This window comes from Sminthopsis crassicaudata, chromosome X (genome assembly GCF_048593235.1).
Source record: "Sminthopsis crassicaudata isolate SCR6 chromosome X, ASM4859323v1, whole genome shotgun sequence".
NCBI lineage: Eukaryota > Metazoa > Chordata > Mammalia > Dasyuromorphia > Dasyuridae > Sminthopsis > Sminthopsis crassicaudata.
Genome location: NC_133623.1, coordinates 85,963,491 through 85,986,212, shown reverse-complemented (window position 1 = coordinate 85,986,212; position 22,722 = coordinate 85,963,491). Strand labels below are relative to the sequence as shown.

Here is a 22,722-nt window from a genome sequence, read left to right as displayed (position 1 = left end):
TAGGTTTATTTCCTCTAGGCATCAGCTGATAAACTTTCAAATGATTGTCAACACATGAATACCTGATTTCTGATGCTGACACTTAGCACCCACTCAATGTTGAATTGGCCAGCTTCAGGGATGTGGAATTTGAACCTTTTCAAGTGAGAGCTATAAGACAAGGGAAGCTTTACCCCCAATCTCTTCAGGAAGAAGTTTTAGAACATACGCCCATAACCCCAAAGTATTTGGGGATCTCTCTCATTTGAAGGGGGAAATGATGAGGTGAATAAGACTCCAGGTCCTCCATAACTTCACAGTCCCCAGGGAAGGGCACTGATAAGACAGAACCTGAATGTTACCATCAAAGCTACTCCCTAAGGCAATAGCCTTTTGTAGTCTTAAGTGGACTTTTACTGCAGTAGGCCCAGATTGAATTCCTTGAGCAATTCCTTGCATTGCTTTTACTGTATCCAAATAAAAGCCAAATCAAGATGTGGAAATCCAGTGATTTTTCCCCCCCAAAACAATCTACTTGTATCCCCACTTCTGTGCAGGTTCTGTGCAGGAAATGCCACACCAGTAAGACGCATGAGAACACTAGGTATTCAGTCCATTTTATGACAGTAAATTCTCTAAGAACGCCTTATGGTGTCTTCATGTTATACATGTGTGCCCCCTTGTAATGGGGTCTTTCTAATGTTGATGGCTTAAACTCAGTTTGGGAATTTACCTGATGTCCACAGCATAACAAAATTTGTCTTTTGGAGAAAAACTCCTGACTCCCAACTCCCGACAATATCAAGCCTCCTGACTCTAACCTAACCCTAACCCTCCCGACTCTAACCCTAACCCTAAATGCACCTCCCGACTCCCGACTCCCAACTCTATCCCTAACCCTAAATGCGCGCCCATTCCATTTGGAAAAGGTGGGGAGACTCACCCTTATTCAGAGTGGGTTTTCTGCTCAGATTCTGGGAGGCTGCTCAATCTTATGACCAAAACTCCTACCATAATGACGAATAATGGGGAAGGACTGAGTGTCTATGGCACAAGACTCCTGAAATATGCATCAGTCAAGGTTGCCATTGATTTCTGCAGAATGATGATCTCTGTCAGAAAGGATATAGATTTAAGGTGACGTGAAATATTGTTTTTTTCCTTCGGCCATTGAGAGTACTGACCATCACTTTGCAGATTATTGGCCAAGGTAATTAATCAATTCATTTTTAATACTCAGAACCTTTTCTCTCAGAATTTTATCCACAACAGTCACTTTGGAATATAGGAGACCATCTCCATCAGATAAGTTTTGCCTTCATTGTCATGGCAAGGGAGCCTAATTCCTGTTAGGATTATTACTAGGTGCTTAGTCGGTACCTAACAATTCCTTAGCTCAGAGTTTACACCTTTAAAGGAGTCCAAATCTTTGAGGGAGTTTACACCTTTAAAGGAGCTCGTTCATTGGTTCTGTAGAGTTCCCACAAGCCCATGGAGTACCCACAAGACCATTCTCTGGGAGGATATAAGGAGCCAGGATTCAGGAAGGAGGGTCATTCAAGATTCTACTGTAGTGCTGGCTGGGGACATTTGGACAAGAGCAGATTCATGAGTCTAAAGGAAAAGCCTGCTCATGGACTTCCAGGAGATTCACAACTAGGATTGACTTCTGGGAAACCCACAATCCCACACTCTTGGAGGCAGAGTCTGATTCATTTCCATGTCTACCTTCGTGTTGGCTGGAGGCTTTGGATTCAGAGGGAGCTAGAGACTGAAGCTGGCTGGAGACATTCTGACAAGAGCTCATTGGGGAACCAAGGAAAGAGATAGGCCTCCATTAAAGGTAACTGGACCCCAGGAAAAGATTCAAGACTTTGAAGGACACAATAAAGGATCTGGATTTTAACTCCTGGTTGCATTTTGGGATTATTGAACTGAAACTAAGGCTGCCTCCCCAGAAGCTCCCCAAGAGACCTCCTCCCAGAGAAGGATCACAATTTAGAGACAACAGAACATTACATTTTGGCGCCCAACATGGGGCACTTTTGCTTATTCTGACTCTTGCTGATTCTGAGCCCTTCAGGGAGCTAGCCTGGACTTTATATTTTTGGCGCCTGAACAGGAACAGGAAATATAATGTTCTGTTGTCTCTAAATTGTGATCCTTCTCTGGGAGGAGGTCTCTTGGGGAGCTTCTAGGGAGGCAGCCTTAGTTTTAGTTCCAGTACCAGTAATCCCCAAAATGCAGCCAGGAGTTAAAGTTCTTTACTGTCTCTTTCCAAATCTTCTCTCTAGATCCCTCTGAATCCAAAGTCTCCAGCTAGCACGAAGGTATACATGGGAATGAATCAGACTCTGCCTCCAAGAGTATGGAATTGTGGGTTTCACAGAAGTCAATCCTAGTTGTGAATCTCCCAGAAGTCCAGGAACAGGCTTTTCCTTTAGACTAGTGAATCTGCTCTTGTCCAAGTGTCCCCAGCCAGCACCACAGTAGAATCTCAAATGACCCTCTAATCCCACTATAAAAATCATGTCAAGTCTGGAGTAGGACTTCAGACCCATAAAGTTTTTGTGGGGAAAATGATTTGGACCATCTATAGCAGCAAAAGTGGCTGAGTCAGCAGTTACAACAAAGGACTCAAAAGTGCCCTCTATCTTTTTCTCAGAGACCCCCACTTGCCTCCCTAGACCTCTGTATGTCCTGGTCATGAGTGAATTCTCATGCACTATTCCGTTTTGGCTAGTGTGCCTGAAAACTGAAGTTTTGCTAACTGAGAAGTAATGGAGTAGAGCAGCACCAGTAGATTCTGTTAAAGAATTTTCCCTTTGTACAATCTGTGTTTCTTGACCCACATTCATTTCTCAGCTGGTAGAACCTCAGTGGAGAGCATCAAGACACTTTTCAGGCCAGGAAGATGTAGGTTCAAGTTTTACTCTGAAACCTACTATCTCTGGAGTCCTACACAGTCCCAGAGCTTAAGGCCACCAAGACCTTTCTTTGTAGGAGTGGTGCTCAGCTGTAAGGCAAGGACAGAGGAATGCCTGAGCCAGGGAGATCCCATTCTTATTCCCTGTCCTTAACGTGCTGGCACTGGTGCCCTCTTAGAGAAGTGGGGTGTAGGAGAAGTATGTAATGACCCTACATGCTCAAATTGATGTGGAAGAGACCTCCAGCTAGGCTGCCATTAAGCCATTCACAGGAAGCTGTTCTTTGAACCTGGCCATTGAGAACGTGAGCCGGGAAGGTCTAAATTCAAAAGTTGCAATGTCCGGACTGGCTCTCTGGAGGATCTTGGGACCAACCTTGATCTTAGTGGAGGAGTGCAGGAGGAAGGAGAGCCACCAGGACAATGGTCAAAGAGGGAATGTCTCTATTTCCAGTCCTCTCAGCCCTTAAATACCTCAGTAGGATTACATCATTACAGCACACTAAATATGTGTGAACTAGAGAACCATTACATCACCACACTAAGTACTAAGGATATGTGAACTAGAGAACCATCATCTCATTAATCACACCCAGTTAACACCCTGTGTAAGAACCTTTGCTTCAAGTATACTTTTCTCAGAGTTCCCCCACATCTGGGGGCCACTACAAAAAGGGGCCTCAGATAATTTTTAGCTGTGTGTCTTAGCTGGGCAAAGCACTTCTCTGCCTTTCTCAGTTTCCTCATCTGTAGAACGGGGTCCCATCAGCAGCCATTTTCAGGGTCTGTTGTGAGGATCAAATGATTGAAAAACACCTGGTGTGCTGACAGTGCTGCACACTGTTAGTGGTTATTGTTAGGATGGTTATTGTCTATCTGACAAGACAAGCCCCTCTGTCTTCCTCAGGCCCAGGCAGGGACATTGGTGGCTGCTTTCTGCAGGGCCCAGCTTCAGCAGCATCATGAAATGCACACCCTTTGACCCAGCAGTGTTTCTACTGAATTTATATGCCAAAGAGATCTCAAAGGAGGGGAAGGGTCCCACTTTTGCCCAAATGTTGGTGGAGCCATTTTTGTAGTGGCAAGAAACTGGAAACTGAGTGGATGCCCATCAGTTGGAGAATGGCTGAATAAACTGTGGTTTATTATTATATATAATGTTATGGAATATTATTGTTTTGTAAGAAATGACCAGCAGGATGACGTCAGAGGGGCCTGGAGAGACTTACATGAACTGATGCTGAATGAAGTGAGCAGGACCAGGAGATCATTGTGCACGGCAACAGCAAGACTGTGTGATAATCAATTCTGATGGACAAGGTGATTCAGGCCAGTTTTAAGGGTCTTGGTGATGCATAGAGCCATCTATACCCACAACATCACATTCCCTCCCTTTTTGTTGTTGTTTGCTTGCATTGTGTTTTCTTTTTCATTTTTTTCCTTTATGATCTGATTTTTCTTGTGCAGCATGATAATTATATAAACACACACACATATATTGGATTTAATTATAATTTTAGCATGTTTAACATATATTAGATTACATGCCATCTTGGGGAGGGGGGAGGGAGAAGGGAGGAAAAAATTTGGAAGACAAGGTTTTGCAAGGGTCGATGTTGAAAACTTATCCATGCATATGTTTTGAAAATAAAACTATAATAAAAATAATATGCTTTAAAAAAAGAATTGCACACATTTAGTCTGTATCTGATTGTTTGCTGTCTTGGGAATCTGGAGAGAGGAAGAAAACTTTGGAACACAAGGTTTTGCAGAGGTGAATGGTGAAATATATCTTGCATATATTTGAAGAATAAAATACTATTAAAATAATAATTAAATGCACATCCTGCTTTTCTTTGCAGTCACTTGCAGGCGACTGTTAAATCCCACCCCCTGGACCTTCCCTTTCCTGTTTTGGGGTCTCAAGCTGCTTTAGCTTTGGGGGTTAGGGGACGGGCTTCTTTATCATCAATGGCGCCATTACTCTCTCAATCTCTAGCGGGCCATGGAAGGAAAAGAGGAAGGAGGGGGCGGAGGAAGGGGCCACAGGCAGTGAGTGTGAAACCCAGAAGCAGTCCCTCCTCCCACAGCAGGGAGCATCCTCCTCCAGGGTAACAATGGACAAGTGATGCTCTGCCTGCCCCGCCCAAGAACGAGCCTGGAACTTTCCGACCAGTGGTCTGGTTGCCTAGGCTCCCAAAGGTCTTCGAAGTCTGCAGCATCATCATGCCCGTCATAAGCGGCAGCGTTGCCGGAGTAATGGTGAGTGGACAAGAACACCTCATGGCTGGGGGTCAGTGCTCCGGGAGCTGGGGAGGAGGGGCTGGACCTGGCTTTCTCTCCCATTCTTTCCCTTCCACATGTCTGTTCTTCTGTTCTCTAGACCATCCTGTTACCAGCGTCCGTCCTCCTGATTGTCTGTGGTGTCTGCTAACAGCAAGAACTCTCCACTTCTGACTGGCTGGTCCCCTTCATCGAGCCAGTCCCCCACTCCAGCCAGGCGGCACCACCCCAGGTGACCATTGGCCCGAGCCAAGTGATCCTTCCCCTCCGTCGCCCCGCCCCCTTTCCTTGTCCCGCCATTTCCCCTGCCTCTTCCCTCACCCTTTCCTTTCCCTGCCTCCTCTCATTCCTCCCTGGCCCTCTCCCCTTCCCTTGCCCATCCCCCCACGATCTTGACCTTGACCTCGATGATTCTCTGTGGCCTTGACCTCCCTTCTGGGGGGAGAAATCACTCCTCCTAGACTGAGCGTGACTTTTCTCCCTGCAGGACCAAAGATGCCTCCCCTCTATCCTGTGCCTGCTCTCTTTGTCATCCTGCATTTCCTCTTCATTGTCCTTCTCCATTTCCTACCCTTTCTTTTCCTGCTCCCTCTCCTTTTGGTACTGGTTTTCCTTCCTCTTCTAGTCCAAGAGTCCGAGGAGGACAGCAAAGTGAAGGACGAGAACTAGTCTGGAACTGCATTAGGTAACTTCCCCCTGTTACTTGTAGATAATAAGCTTTTGTCTGTTTAAGGGACAAGAGAGCAGTCCTTGGAAATTGAGATGGGACTGTTAGTGGCTATAAATCCGCATTTACTTGGATTTGAAATGTATTAGCCGTGTGACCCCTAAGCAAGTAACCCTTTGTCCCTCCATCTTAATTTACTCTTCTGTAAAGGGATAATAATAGCATCCACCTCTCAAGTTTGTTGTGATTGTAAAGTGCTTAACACAGGGCCTGGGACTGGGAAGTGCTACATGAAAGTTAACTGCTTTTTTTATTTCTTTAATTAGATGCAGTTCTTTCCTAATGGAAGGTATGGAAATTTGAGTGTCATCACTGTAACCTGCCAATGGAGATAAGATGTTCTGTCATGGGGAATGAATTCAACTGAATTGAGAGCACCTCAGGCGGGGAGGGTTTAGTTTTAATGATGGGTTTTCCTTCAAATGGTAATGATGTAACGTTGTTTATTATATGGTTATGCTTCGAAATGTTCTCATATTGGAAAATGTGGTCAATTTGGAAACATTGGTAAAATTTTATAAGCTGCGTTGTTAGAAAAAACAATCTAGATGTTGTTAGATTAAGAAACAGCTTGTAAAAATGTCCTTCATATTCTAAAGTGCTCTAATTTAAGAACTTATACACTTGCACGTATGCTTATAAATAAAGAGAAATTTCATCTTCAGTTGTTTGCCTCTTGCTTACAAAAATATGAGACTGTTAACCACGCTATTTGGAGATACTGTTATAATGTTGAGGCCTATGAAATATTTACATGGGTGTTTTTAAAAAGAAACTTGATCATTGTTTAAGGGATGGGAAAGAGTTTGAAAAATATTTTTGTGAACTTTCAAAGACTCTTGGAACCAGGTAATCATGAACTCTTTTTTTTTAAATAGTATTTCATTTTTCCTAATACATGCAAAAATAATTTTCAACATTCCCCTTTTCGAAACCTTGTGTTTCTAATTTTTCTCTCTCTCTTCTCCCTTCCCCTCCCCAAGATAGCAAGCAAACCAATATAAGTTAAACATGTGTGGTTTTTCCAAACATATTTCCATATTCCCGTGCTGCATAAAAAAAAGAGTTCAAAAGTGAAAAAAAAAACAAAGAAAAAAACCCAAGCAAACAAACAACAGAAAGGTGAAAATACTATTGTCCATCCATATTGTCTCCATAGTCCTCTCTCTGGGTACCACTGAGTTATGTTAGGTTGCCCTCCCACCCCATTAGGTTCTCCTTGACACTAGGGGGTGTTAATCTAGGCTCCCCCCACATTGGTGTCTATGTGCCTGTGGGTGTGATATCCTAGGTTCCCACCACATTTGTGTCTCTTTGATTGTGGGAGGTTTTAGGGTAGTCTTCCACCACAGTTATGTCTGCATGCTTGTTGTACCCCCTAGGCCTAATGACACCTATAGGTGAGAATGGAAAATGTTGAGAGTTCAGGACAAATACAGTCTGGGGGTAGAGGGTCATAGGCCTGATGAGCCATTAAAGGAGATTGAGAAGGACAGCCAGGAAGACATCCACAAGAGCCTGTGGTCAGCTAAACCTAGAGTGGAGATCACTGAGGAACAGTGTGATCTGCTCTGCAGACTCCTCTGCTGGACAGAATTCTGTAAGGATGAAGCCGGAACAAAGGCCACCAGCAGTTGGCAACTAAGCAGTCGCTGGCCCCTTGGGAGGGGGCACTTTTTCTTGAGAAATGAGGTCATAAGCCAGGCTATAGGGGACTGAGAAGGGAGGTTCATATCAATAAAATGCTAATTTTATGGCTTAGAAGTTAGATGTAGAATTGAGGAGTGGTCTGATGTGCACCTCATTCTTGACTCTTATAGTTTAGTCTGGTATGTACCTCATTATTGATGCAGAAACTTTGTTATCACTGATCAACAGATGATTATCTGACAACGAGCATTTTTGTGGAACTATAGTACTCCAGGCCAGGAGACTTTAGAATCATTGACAGAATGTTAGAACAAGATTGGGGGCCTCAGGATTACTGCTCTATTTCCCCTGGAAGCTGTACTTTATTATTGCCCTCTCAAGCAGTCCAAACCCACATTCATTTGGGACAAATCTTCTGGAGCTGTTTCAGGCAGACAAGGGGCTTAGAACATGCCCTGCCCAGTGGGAGGGGAGGGGAGACACGTGGCTTGTAGATGGGCAGCAGCATCCATGGGTTGCTGAGTGTCAGAATCCAGTATCAAGTGATATTCAGGGTGACCAAGTAGCTGGAAGTTCATGGCTTGGGTCCTGAAGAAACAAGTTTCACAAGTAGATCAGACATGCAGGAGCCAAAAATGAGCAAAAGACCAAAACCACAGTTGATATGGGGGTTCCTAGGGACAGTGACCAGGAACCCTCCCAGAGGAAGACTGGGGCGGGTAGATGAGGCTATCATGAACGTCTCTCATCCAGACATCTTTTCCTAGGGTAAATACCAAAGAGCATTTTCCCCGTTTACCTGCTTTTGTCTCCCCAAAGGCACAGGGTCAGTGGGTGAGACAGTGGTGATATGCCCAGTGAAAGGAGTGCTCAGGTGATCTAGGGTGCAAGCACCATGATGCTTCAAAGGCGTTAAGCATTGGGTCTTAATGCTCAGACACAGCTTAGGTTATTTGAGAAGTGGTGGCTGGTCCAATGTTGCTCTATGAAGAGTTAGGCAGGTCAAAATGACAATCTCCTTTAGCAAAACTCTTAGCCTTTTCAGGCTTGCAAGGCAAGGCTTTTATCCAATTAGCAAAGGTGTCAGCAGAGACCAAAAGCACTTTCAAGCCCCTGCAGGGCAGCATGTGTGTAAAATCTATCTGCCAGTCCTCTCCTGGGGACGTACCCCTCCTCTGGATAGGCTTCAGGAGAGGGGGGTTTTAACCACCCTTTCGGACTCTTCACAAGGGACTGGAGGGCCTCTCTCCAAATCTAGATCCCTAGTGAGGGCAATGAGGTTGGCCCTCTGGGCAGAGATGCCATGGGGGAGCAGTGTAGTCTCCAAGATGTTATGGAAGCACAAATTTTTAAATTTAATTTTTAATTTAATTTTAAAATTTGACATACCATGTCAAGCTAAATGATTTCTAAACTTGTTATTTGAAATAACAAAGCAAAAGTGATTTTAAAGGAGCTCTAAGTAAAGCCCACTACAGGGATATGTACATTAGAATCTACTTGCACTCATAGTGGTAACAGAAGATTTAAGGATTTGGGAAATTCAGGAAAACAGGAAAGCAGTTTGGTGCTACTTTAAAAACTCTGGGTACATTCTAGAGAGCAATCTGGAACTATGCCCCAAAAGTTATCAAAATGTGCATACCCTTTGATCCAGCAGTGCTACTACGGGGCTTATATCCCGAAATACTAAAGAGTGGAAAGGGACCTGTATGTGCCAAAATGTTTGTGGCAGCTCTTTTTGTAGTGGCTAGAAACTGGAAGATGAATGGATGTCCATCCATTGGAGAATAGTTGGGTAAATTATGGTATATGAAGGTTATGGAATATTATTGTTCTGTAAGAAATGACCAACAGGAGGAATACAGAGAGGCTTGGAGAGACTTACATCAACTGATGCTGAGTGAAATGAGCAGAACCAGGAGATCATTATACACTTCAACAATGATACTGTATGAGGATGTATTCTGATGGAAGTGGATATCTTCAACATAGAGAAGAGCTACTCCAATTCCAAATGATCAATGATGGACAGAATCAGCTACATCCAGAAAAGGAACACTGGGAAATGAGTGTAAACTGAGAGCATTTTTTTGTTTCTCTTCCCAGATTATTTTTACCTTCTGAATCCAATTCTTCCTTTGCAACAACAACAAAATTCGGTTCTGCACATATATATTGTACCTAGGATATACTATAAGATATTTAATATGTATGGGAATGCCTGCCATCTAGGGGAGGGGGTGGAGGAAAGGAGGGGAAAAATTCGAAACAGAAGGGAGTACAAGGGATAATGTTGTAAAAAAAAATTACCTATGCATATGTACTGCCAAAAAAAATGTTATAATTGTAAAAGTAATTACAAAAAAAAACAAACTCTGGGGACAAACCGCCTGCTTTTGCGTTATCTAGAGTCAGACTTCTGAGGGCCCTAGCAGTAAAGACTGGCCCCTGAACCCCTCCCTGGCTCACAAAGGAGAAATGGGCTGGCTGAATTGGACAATAACCAGATGGCAGTTCAGTTTGTCTGGAAGATTGAATGAGAATCCAGGGAATCTCATGAACTCAAGTCCATTTTAAAATCTGTTCCATCTCAATTTTAAGAATCGTCTTGTTTTCTCCCCAAAACAAAAGGGAAACTTACTTAAAGGAGTAGGAAATAGTGAAGACTCTTTGGCTATGAGGAAAATTCTAAGATTGTTAACTAAGTTATTTGGAGTTATTGCCATCACGTTAAAGCCCAAACCGGTCATTTCCGTGTGTGGAACGAGAGGGAGGAGGTGAAAGCCTTCTCAGTTCACCTCCACGTAGGAAGCGTGCAGAGGCTTTTCCCCTTCACAGGAGGGGGGTGTCGAACAGCACAGCCCACGAGAACACAGAGTAGTTGGGGTGGGCCACACCGAGCTCAGCCCTTCCCCGGGGTCCCTGTCCTCTCCCCTTCGTCGGTAAGTTTGCCAGTTGCCATCAGGGTGAGCATCATCAGCCCTGAGAACTGAGCCTGTTCAGGATGGAGAGCTCCTAAAACAGAAATGTGTTTACTGGAATCTCTCCAAGCCTGTTTCACCATTGATCCTTGGCGCAGGATAAGTTTAAACATACAAAATGCTCAACAAAATCTCCTCTAGGTTGGAGTCCTGGTCAATTCTTACAATGAAGCAGCCAGCTCTAAGCTGGGACGGCAGACTTTGCTGCGAGGGAGAAAAGCTCTTGGGCTGGTCACTGATGTGCCTGTGGGTTTTGATTCTGCCCGATCATGAAGTTGGTAACTGCCATTCGGGAGAGATGCCATAAGTTCCTCAGCGGGACGCCTTCCTGAACTGTCACAGGGGTGCGTCTTATCAGGGCAAGAGCCGGAGGGACAGACTCAGCCTCTGCTCTAGGTGGGAGCCTTCTGACTCAGTTTCCCAGCTCTGTTTCTTTATTTCCCACGTGCTTATTCCCGAGGCTGGCTGTGAGGGGAATCGTTACCACAGGACTGGCTGCCAATCAGAACTAAGGATGCCTTATCCTGTCAGATGTGTGCTCACGTGTGGTGATGCTTTTATAATCATGTCCCTGCTTTTCCTCTTCTAGCAAATCTCCACAACCAGAGCAAGTATCCCGGGGACACATGATGGTTTCCTACTTCAGATCTTAAAAGATGCTTTCTTTTGTATATCATTGAATAAAGTCACAATTTCTTTTTGCCTTTAAAGGGAAAAATCTAGGGGAACGTAAATCCACCAATGCACGTGGCCAGTCCCACCTCAGGGCTCCCATGACGGCCCCCACATATTTGGACAGGCCCTGGATACCCCAAATATGGATGATATCTGGACCTGCACCCCCCCAGAGGCTTCTCTGGCTGCAGCCATACAAACCCCTAACTTCTTCTCCCCACCTCCCAGGGCTATGGAGTTTCTTTGTCTAGAGGCCCACATTGCCCATCAGTCTCTTGAGACCCTGAAAGCTAAATGGATCTCTCCTCCATCTTAGCCCTCCCTAGAGCCTTTTATGAAAGCTGGGGCCAGGTCCTAGGGGTCTCAGTCCCTGGGACCCGATTCCGGACCCCCTTGCTTCCTTCTCAAAGAAACTCGGTGTCTCTGGGGTGACCCTCCTGCCCCAGCCCTTCTGATTGAGGAAGCCCCCTATCTCCCCCCCCCTGGGCTAACCACTGGAGGTTCTAACTCCCCATGAGGTTCAGAACCAGAGTTTTACTATTGGGGAAAGGACACCAGAAGGGGCATTCACTTCAGGCCAGGGGAAACAGGTTGGCAGGTTCAGCTGCCCATGCTGCTCCTTGTTTGCACCCGACCATGGCACTTTTCAGGCCCCGATTCCTGCACTCTCATGCAGCACCCAGGAACAAGCCCTTGCTAAAGAATGGCGTAAACCCTTTTCCCTTCCTGCTGGTCTCCAACCCCCTCGGACCAATTTCTGATCCAGCTGGTGGCCAGCTGGTGGAAACTTCTCCTTATGAGCTACTCCCTTGGGGAAAATGCTCTCCAATCCCTTGTGGAAACTATTTTCGCTGCCCCCAAGCTGGGAGAGACAATTCAACAGGTCTGCCAGGCCTACCCAGTTTGTGCCCAAGTAAATCTTGAAAAGGTCTTTTAAATTTCCCATGTCCAGGGGAGGGGTGTATATATATATCTGGGGGAGGACTGGCAGATGGATTTTATACACATGCCCCTTTGCAGGAACTTCAAACTGCTTTTTTTCCCCTGTCACCTTTACTAATTGGGAAAATTAGTTCCCTTGGAAGACTGAAAAGGCTCAGAGGTTTGGCTAAAGGAGATCAAACTCATGATTAATGATCATCTCTACTCTGCCTGTCATCCAATGCTTAATGCCTTTGAAGCATCATGGTGCTTGCACCTTAGGCCACCTGTGAAAAGCTGACTTGGATGAGAGGCATTTATGATAGCTTCATCAACCACCCAGCCTCACTCTGGGTGAGGTTCCTGGCTATTGTTTCTACTAATTCCACTTTTAATTATTCTTTTTGCTCATATTTGGCCCCTGCATTTTTAACCTACTTGTAAGATTTGTTTCCCCCCAGGCTCCAACTATTTGTTCACTCTGAATACCATTGGCTATCTGATTCTGATACTCAGCACCCCCTCCCCAAATGCTGCTGCCACCATCTTGCCTCCTCTCCTTTGTCTGGACCCCCACTGGTCAGGGACAATTCTATGACCCTTATCAGCATGTAGCAGCTTCAGAAGATGAGACTTCCCTCCCTTTGTCCCAAATAGAATTGGGGTTGGCTGCTTGAGGGAGGAAAATGATAGGAGTTAGATTCTAGAGGAAATAGCAGTAAGGTACCCCTAAACCCTACCTTACAGTGCTTATGTGCTAACAATTTGATGATGATGCTAAAGTGTTCTGGCTTTAGAATCAGTAATCCCAACATTCCTCCAATCTTAGAGGGCTTCTGTTCCAACAACCTATCAATGATTCTAAGTTCTGCTACCTTTGGAATCCTTGATCCCAAGATGTCTCATCCTTACAGAGCTTCTGTTAATCTGTTATGATTCTGTTAATGATCTGTTAATGATTTGAAAATTTTCTGGCTTTAGAATCAGTGAACCCAAGGACCCCCCAAACTTAGAGGACTCTTGTTTTAGCAGTCTGTCAATAATTCTAATATCTTCAGGTGCTAAAAACAATTATCCTTTTCAATGATTCTAAAGTCTTCCAGCTTTATAATCAGTGAACCTAAAGTGCCACTAAAATTAGAGAGTTTTTATTCTAATAATCTTTCAATGACTCTAAAGTCTTCTGGGTTTAGTATAAGTGATTGCAAGGACCCCTGAACCTTAGGGGACTTCTGTTCTAACAAATTGTTAATTATCCTAAAGATAATTAACAATTATATATATAAATTATATATATAAATTATATATATAAATAAAGCTTTAGAATCAGTGAATCCAAGGTCCCCCCCCCCAAAAAATTAAAAGACTGTTGTTCTAATAAACACTCAATACTTCTAAAGTCTTCTGGCTTTAAAATCACTGATCCTGAGGTCCCCTGGACTTCAGACAGCTTCTGTTCTAACAATTTGTCAATAATTTTAAAGTCTTCTGGGTTTAGAATCAGTAATACCATAGTTCCGTATATCAGTCTATCAATTATTGTACAAATCTTATGGCTAGGAATACACTAATATTTCTTTCCTTGCAAATCCAATCATTAGGAATAGGAACCATAGGATCATTAATATCTGCCTCAGAATTTTGTCACTCATTACTTTTGTGATTAGATAAACAAGGCTGAAAACAAACAAGACTGAAGGGAAATACATCAAGAATCTAGAGAATGTGAAATGTTCCAGATATGAAAGCTCTCAATGGAAACTCCTATGTATGAACACATTTTATCTCACTCCTTATGTTGTATTGGTGCCCTAGAAGCAGGTCAAATAATCTTACCTGGAGAGATCTAGACTGTGTGGTACTCATGCAAGATCATTCACTGATTCTTCTTCAAAAAGAATCTGATGATGTTATCCATGCCATTGTGTTGGGTCTTTGCTGTGGCACTGCTGTAAAAGCTGAATGTGGAGGGACACGACTCCATAATAATACTGTTGATGCACATCACTGCCTAGAGTCTGATGAAAGGCACAATTCTAAATTTAGCTTGAGCTTTATTACCCCATCAAAATATATAATATTTTAGGATACAGTCTATTTCTTTCTTTCTTTCTTTTTTTCAAAATCACATCCAGGTACTTACCTGGCATGTTTTTCTGTGCTCTCAGCCATTGCCAGAGCTCGACCTAATGCATCTTTAAATTCATTTACCAAAGTACCTGAGCATCTGTTCCAGTGCCTGCTGCAGGCAAGCTGGCAAGAAAGAGGCAGGCCAAAGCTGGAGTATCATTGTCTTCTGTATTCTGGGTATGTGGAAGAAGGTGGTCCAGGACAAATGCCAGAACACTTCAATCCTATAAGATCATGGAAAATAATTGTCTCACAAACACACTTGGCTTTTGATAAAACATCAATAAAGCTACACTATCAGATACAGAAAGAAACCTTGGGAAATGGAGTTTATTATTTTCACTTTTGAGAAAATAAAGCCAATGATCAGAAAAGGGAAGTGATTTACAAAGGATATATTAAATATTGATCTCATAGATCCAGGAGAAGAATGGTAGAAGCCCAAATTTGGGGATCTTTACCAAGAAGTCTATCCAAAGGCTTTCAACATTAAGAATTTGATTTAAAACTAATTTTTATGCCATGCTTATAGGTGCTACATCATTTGACCTACTATAAATCAAACCTTGAGACTTATTAAATTAATTTATCTGAAACTATTTCTAGCTTAATTTGTCCACTGTAAGAAAAAGTAAATTGGCTATCAAAATACGTCTTTGATTAGTTCAGACTAGCCCACAGTGTCGCTGTAATTGGCAATCAGGGTGGCAATGCCAACATAGGACCTCACCAACTCAGCCAATAGACAAAGGATAGTGGAGGTTGGCATTAAAGGTTTGCTGCCTTTGGCTTTCTGTTTGCTTTCTTCAAAGACCTGGTCCCCTTACTTGGTCTTTTTTTTTTCTTGACATTCTTCTGAAGTCAAAACTGTGGAGACACATATATACAACAAATTTCTCTTTTATCTTTACAATTTGTACTTCATAAAAATAACAAAGATGAGAATTTAGGGGCTGATACTTGGGAAGATTTAGAACATAAAATTTTTTTTTGATGGACCAGAGAAAATGAGCAAGAGGGAGAAAGAAGGCACATTACTGGTATAATATGATAATATTATTTTCATTTGACAGAAACCTGCTGCTACTCAAAGTTCTCCTCATTCGTGATGAGAATTATGATATTAAAGGACTAAAAAGTCTCCCATTTCCTGATCCACTATTTTATTATTATTTTTTTAATTATAGCTTTTCATTTACAAGATATATGCATGGGTAATTTTACAGCATTGACAATTGCAAAACCTTTTGTTCCAACTTTTCCCCTCCTTCCCCCCACCCCCTCCCCCAAAATGGCAGGTTGACCAATACATGTTAAATATGTTAAAGTATAAATTAAATGCAATATATGTATACATGTCCAAACAGTGATTTTGCTGTACAAAAAGAATCAGAGTTTGAAACAGTGTACAATTAGCCTGTGAAGGAAATAAAAAATGCAGGCGGACAAAAATAGGGGGATTGGGAATTGTATGTAGTGGTTCATAGTCATCTCCCAGAGTTCTTTCGTTGGGTGTAGCTGGTTCAGTTCATTTCTGCTCTATTGGAACTGATTTGTTCCACCTCATTGTTGAAGATGGCCATGTCCATCAGAATTGATCATCATACAGTATTGTTGTTGAAGTATATAACTATCTTCTGGTCCTGCTCATTTCACTCAGCATCAGTTCATGTAAGTCTCTCCAGGCCTTTCTGAACTGATCCACTATTTTAAACTAGATCATATAACGTACTTATTTCATAGGCATGGATTTTATTATCAACTTCTCATGAGCCCACATTAAGACCATTTTTTACAAACACAAAGTCTAAGGGAAGTTATCCTACTTAGTGTCATATGCTATTTTGTTCAATCGATAATTTTTTTCCTCTAAAGTAACATATCAAGTATCTAAATTATAAAATATGATTTTTGAATACCCTAAAATTACAAGATATATCTCATGTTGCCTAAGAAATTATTCTAGAAAGGGACCTTAGGAAATCCTGTCCCAATAATGCATCTGAACAAGTAGTCCAATGTCTATCTTTGAAGAAATTATAACCCCATCTCTAGAATGTACTAGTTTATTTCTTCCTCTTAAAAGTATTTACTTCTTTTGTAGTGCAATTTAATTCTTGAAATCTTTCTCAAAACTTTTGTGAAATAACCTTCCAACTTATGTATACTTACCAATCATCTTAATTGTATTACAACTGTATTCAAAACTAGAGTTGTTTCTCCAGATTCTGCCTTCTTAAACATATATAATGATTAATCATTTAATTAATACAATATTTAATTTCATTAATATCAATTAATACTACTTAATTATATAATTAATGTTAATAATAACTATTATATTATAGCAATGTAGCTATGTTAATATATTGTCATTATTCATGATATTAATATATGCTATATTAATAATATAAAGTATTAATATAATTAATAATATTAATTATAATGATTATTAATGAATAAGTATGTTTTGTCTTCCATCTGACATATCTTAAAATATTTGAAAACAATTTAAAAATGTTCTTCTTCATATGAATACTCCCAGACCCTTAAAATAATGTCTGTATAAAATGAATTTAACTCCCTTCACTTTAATCCATTGATATTGGGCTCTTTACAATTCCATGAACAAGAAACTCCTCACATATATGAGGAATTTTTGTAGAAGTCTTTCCCGGGTCTCCTTATCCTTAATGAAGCTCTCCAAGATCACCCCCAATTTATTCCAAATATATCTTACACATAGTTATCTGCATCACCATCTTCTCTTGAAAGCAGGAATTTTAAAATATTTTTTGGGGGGACAGCCTTAGCATGTAGTTCATAGTTTGGTAAATAGTGGGTACTTTAAATATAAGCTGACGTTACTGCTGGGTAAATCAGTAAAATTTCTACCTTGTCTATAATTCTTATATTTTGTTCTCAATTACCAGAAAAATACAATAGCATGTAGATAACCAACATTATATTTCTCTTCTTTTATTTTATTTTATTTTATTTTTTTTTTTCATTTTTCCAAATTATCCCCTCCCTCCCTCTATTCCCTCCCCCCCCGATGGCAGGCAATCCCATACATTTTACATGTGTTACATTATAACCTAGATACAATATATGTGTGTAAATACCATTTTCTTGTTGCACATTAATTATTAGCTTCCGAAGGTATAAGTAACCTGGGTAGATAGACAGTAGTGCTAATAATTTACATTCACTTCCCAGTGTTCCTTCTCTGGGTGTAGTTATTTCTGTCCATCATTGATCAACTGGAAGTGAATTGTATCTTCTTTATGTTGAAGATTTCCACTTCCATCAGAATACATCCTCATACAGTATTGTTGTTGAAGTGTATAGTGATCTTCTGGTTCTGCTCATTTCACTCAGCAACAGTTGATATGTCTCTCCAAGCCTCTCTGTATTCCTCCTGCTGGTCATTTCTTACAGAGCAATAATATTCCAGGACCTTCATATACCATAATTTACCCAACCATTCTCCAATTGATGGACATCCATTCATCTTCCAGTTTCTAGCTACAACAAAAAGAGCTGCCACAAACATTTTGGCACATACAGGTCTCTTTCTGCTCTTTAGTATTTCTTTGGGATATAAGCCAAGTAGTAGTACTGCTGGGTCAAAGGGTATGCACAGTTTGATAACTTTTTGGGCATAGTTCCAAATTGCTCTTCAGAATGGCTGGATTCTTTCACAACTCCACCAACAATGCATCAGTGTCCCAGTTTTCCCACATCCCCTCCAACATTCATCATTATTTGTTCCTGTCATCTTAGCCAATCTGACAGGTGTGTAGTGGTATCTCAGAGTTGTCTTAATTTGCATTTCTCTGATCAGTAGTGATTTGGAACACTCTTTCATGTGAGTGGAAATAGTTTCAATTTCATCATCTGAGAATTGTCTGTTCATATCCCTTGACCATTTATCAATTGGAGAATGGTTTGGTTTCCTATAAATTAGGGTCAGTTCTCTATATATTTTGGAAATGAGACCTTTGTCAGAACCTTTACTTTTAAAAATATTTTCCCAATTTGTTACTTCCCTTCTAATCTTGTTTGCACTAGTATTGTTTGTACAGAAACTTTTTAGTTTGATGTAATCAAAATCTTCTATTTTGTAATAAATAATGATCTCTAGTTCTCCTCTGGTCATAAATTCCTTCCTCCTCCACAGGTCTGAGAGGTAGACTATCCTCTGTTCCTCTAATCTATTTATGATCTCATTCTTTATGCCTAAATCATGGACCCATTTTGATCTTATCTTGGTATATGGTGTTAAGTGTGGATCCATATCTAATTTCTGCCATACTAATTTCCAGTTTTCCCAACAGTTTTTTCCGAATAATGAATTTTTGTCCCTAATGTTGGTATCTTTGGGTTTGTCAAAGATTAGATTGCTATAGATGTCCTTTGTATCTAATCTGTTCCACTGATCTACTGTTCTGTTTCTTAGCCAGTACCAAATGGTTTTGGTGACTGCTGCTATATAATATAGCTTTAGATCAGGTACACTTAGACCACCTTCCTCTGACTTTTTTTTCATTAGTTCCCTTGCAATTCTCGACCTTTTATTCTTCCATATGAATTTTGTTGTTATTTTTTTCTAGGTCATTAAAATAGTTTCTTGAGAGTCTGATTGGTATAGCACTAAATAAATAGATTAGTTTGGGGAGTATTGTCATCTTTATTATATTTGCTCGGCCTATCCAAGTTCACTGTATGTCTTTCCAATTATTTAAATCTGACTTTATTTTTGTGGCAAGTGTTTTGTAATTTTTCTCATATAATTCCTGACTATTCTTTGGTAGATGGATTCCCAAATACTTTATACTCTCATCATTTTTTTTGGAATGGAATTTCTCTTTGTATCTCTTGTGGTTGCATTTTGTTGGTGATATATAAGAATGCTGAGGATTTATGTGGATTCATTTTTTATCCTGCCACTTTGCTAAAATTCTGAATTATTTCTAATAGCTTTTTAGCAGAGTCTTTGGGGTTCTCTAAGTATACCATCATGTCATCTGCAAAGAGTGACAGTTTGATTTCCTCATTTCCTACTCTAATTCCTTGAATCTCTTTCTCGGCTCTTATTGCCGAGGCTAGCGTTTCTAGTACTATATTGAATAGTAATGGTGATAGTGGGCAACCTTGTTTCACTCCTGATCTTACTGGGAAAGGTTGCAGTTTATTTCTATTGCATATTATGCTTACTGACGGTCTTAAATATATGCTCCTGATTATTCTAAGGAATAATCCATTTATTCCTATACTCTCAAGAGTTTTTAGTAGGAATGGATGTTGAATTTTATCAAATGCTTTTTCTGCATCTATTGAGATGATCATATGGTTTTTATTAATTTGATTATTAATATGGTCAATTATACTAATAGTTTTCCTAATATTAAACCAGCCCTGCATTCCTGGTATGAATCCTACTTGATCATACTATATTATCCTGGGGATGATTTTCTGAAGTCTTTTTGCTAATATCTTATTTAAGATTTTAGCATCAATATTCATTAAGGAAATTGGTCTATAATTTTCTTTCTCAGTTTTCGATCGACCTGGTTTAGGTATCAGTACCATGTCTGTGTCATAAAAGGAGTTTGGTAGGACTCCTTCATCCCCTATTTTTTCAAATAGTTTATATAGCATTGGGGCTAATTGTTCTTTAAATGTTTGTTAGAATTCACATGTAAATCCATCTGGTCCTGGGGATTTTTTCCTGGGGAGTTGATTAATAGCTTGTTCTATTTCTTTTTCTGAAATGGGACTATTTAAGCAATTTATCTCCTCCTCTGTTAATCTAGGAAGCCTATATTTTTGGAGGAAGTCATCCATTTCACTTAAGTTATCAAATTTATTGGCATAAAGTTGGGCAAAGTAACTCCTTATTATTTCTCTAATTTCCTCTTCATTGGTGGAAAGATCCCCGTTTTCATTTGTAAGACTAACAATTTGATTTTCCTCTTTCTTTTTTCTGATCAGATTTACCAAAGGTTTATCTATTTTATTGACTTTTTCATAAAACCAACTCTTGGTTTTATTTATTAATTCAATAGTTTTTTTTTACTTTCCATATTATTGATTTCTCCTTTTAATTTTTGTATTTCAAGTTTAATTTTTGGTTGGGGGGTTTTAATTTGGTCTTTTTCTAGCCTTTTAAGTTGCAAGCCCAGTTCAGTAATCTTCTCTTTATCTATTTTCTTCAAATAAGCCTCTAAAGATATAAAATTTCCCCTTATTACTGCTTTAGCTGCATCCCACAGATTTTGGTATGATGTCTCATCATTGTCATTATCTTGGGTGAAATTATTAATTGTTTCTATAATTTGCTGTTTCACCCAGTCATTCTTTAAGATGAGATTATTCAGTTTCCAATTACTTTTTGGTCTATTTACCCCTAACTTTTTACTGAATGTAGCTTTTATTGCATTGTGGTCTGAGAAGAAGGCATTTATTTTTTCTGCCTTCCTACATTTAATTTTGAGATCTTTATATCCTAATATATGATCAATTTTTGTATAGGATCCATGAACTGCTGAGAAGAAAGTATATTTCTTTCTATTGCCATTCAGTTTTCTCCAAAGGTCTATCATACCTAGTTTTTCTAATGTTCTATTTACTTTTTAAATTTCTTTCTTGTTTGTTTTGTGGTTTGATTTGTCTAAATCTGAGAGTGCAAGGTTGAGATCTCCCACTATTATAGTTTTACTGTCTATTTCTTCTTGCAACTCTCTTAACTTTTCCTTTAGAAAGTTAGATGCTATACCACTTGGTTCATATATGTTTAGTATCGATATGGCTTCATTATTTATGCTATCTTTCAGCAGGATATAGTTTCCTTCCTTATCTCTTTTAACTAGATCGACTTCTGCTTTTGCTTGATCTGAGATAAGGATAGCTACCTCTGCTTTTTTGGCTTTACCTGAAGCATAATAGATTCTGCTCCAACCTTTTACCTTTACTCTATATGTATCTCCCTGCTTTAAGTGTGTTTCCTGTAAACAACATATTGTAGGGTTCTGATTTTTGATCCAGTCTGCTATCTGTCTCCGTTTGATGGGAGTGTTCATCCCATTCACATTTACAGTTAAAATTACTAATTCTGTAATTCCTGCCATCATATTATCCCCAGATTATGTTTTTTCCCTTGACTCCCCTGAACCCCTTCCCCAACATTTAATTTATAGACCCCCTTGTGACTCACAGCCCTCCCTTTTTTTTTAGTATCCCTCCCCCTCCCTCCACGTCCCTTTCCTTATTCTCCTTTTCCTTTTCCCTTTTCCTCTCCCCCCTTTTAATGAGGTGAGAGAGAATTCTCTGAAAAACAAATATGACAATTGCTGGATCCCCTGCCCCACACCCCAAATACCAAGAACTGATAAGCAATACAGTGAAGCATGAGAACATCCTGCCTTGAAGGTCATAAAGCCCAGGTGTTAACAATAAAGCATTCTTTCTTAGCCTGAGAACATTCTGACATAAAATATCACAAGGTCACACATATCTACCACCAGATGTTCCTTAACCACCAAACATTCCCCTAGTCACGTAGTCACAGAACTGTTTTTTCAAACCTATACTCTGGAAACATATATAAGCCTTGTACTTTCCTCCAATAAATGAGCTATTCTGCTTTGCACAGAGTTGTCTCCGCCTCTTGCTTTCTTCACCCATTCCCAGGTTGTTGCCTTACTAGCTTTGCTTACAGGTTGACACGCGGCTTCAGACCCCCTTAGTTCGAGACCCGCAGGTCGGGTCAATTGGCGCCCGAACAGGGACCTGAAGATTCGCTGCAGCCTGGCAGATCGGCGAGGAGAAGGAACGGACCCGTCTGGCCAGACCCCCCTACTTCAGCAATCAAAAGACTGCGAACGGTGAGTACGCCATCTGCCGCATTCATGGGTTCCTAACTCTCTAAAGAACAAGCTTTTATAAAAGATCTCAAAGAAAGCTTTAGAGAAAGAGGCTTAAAAGTTAAGAAAAAGGATATTATAAAATTCTTTATCTATATTGACAAAATTTGTCCCTGGTTTATAATAAACGGTCCAGAAATACACCCCGCTAAGTGGCAGAGAGTAGGTCGTGATCTGAATGAAGTTCTTAAACGAGAAGGACCTGATTCCGTCCCCATAAATATTTTCCCTTATTGGACTTTAATCAATGAAGTTGTAGAAAGTGCCGCTTCTGACGGCGGAATAAGACAATTAATTATCAATGCAGAATCTTATCTACGGCTGCTGTCTTGTGCTGCCTCTATGCAATCCCTTCCTACACATTGCCTCTTAAAATTCCCTCTACAAAAATGAACAGAGAAAGACGTGCTCCTTGATTTTTGGAATCAAGAAGCAAACAGCCTGACTGCTTAGATGCAATTAGATGAGGCATGGGACAAAAAATAGTTAAAGCCCATATCAAGCCAACAGATTCAGGAG

General features: G+C 40.5%; 1 long non-coding RNA gene across 1 annotated transcript; it reads left to right on the top strand.

Annotated features, from left to right (window-relative positions):
- The first annotated feature begins 5,165 nt into the window (after nucleotides 1–5,165).
- Nucleotides 5,166–6,579, top strand: LOC141549248 (uncharacterized). The gene is made up of 4 exons (XR_012484294.1): nucleotides 5,166–5,198; nucleotides 5,289–5,420; nucleotides 5,676–5,873; nucleotides 6,182–6,579. It is a non-coding gene; the product is annotated as an uncharacterized LOC141549248 (long non-coding RNA).
- The last annotated feature ends 16,143 nt before the right edge of the window (nucleotides 6,580–22,722 follow it).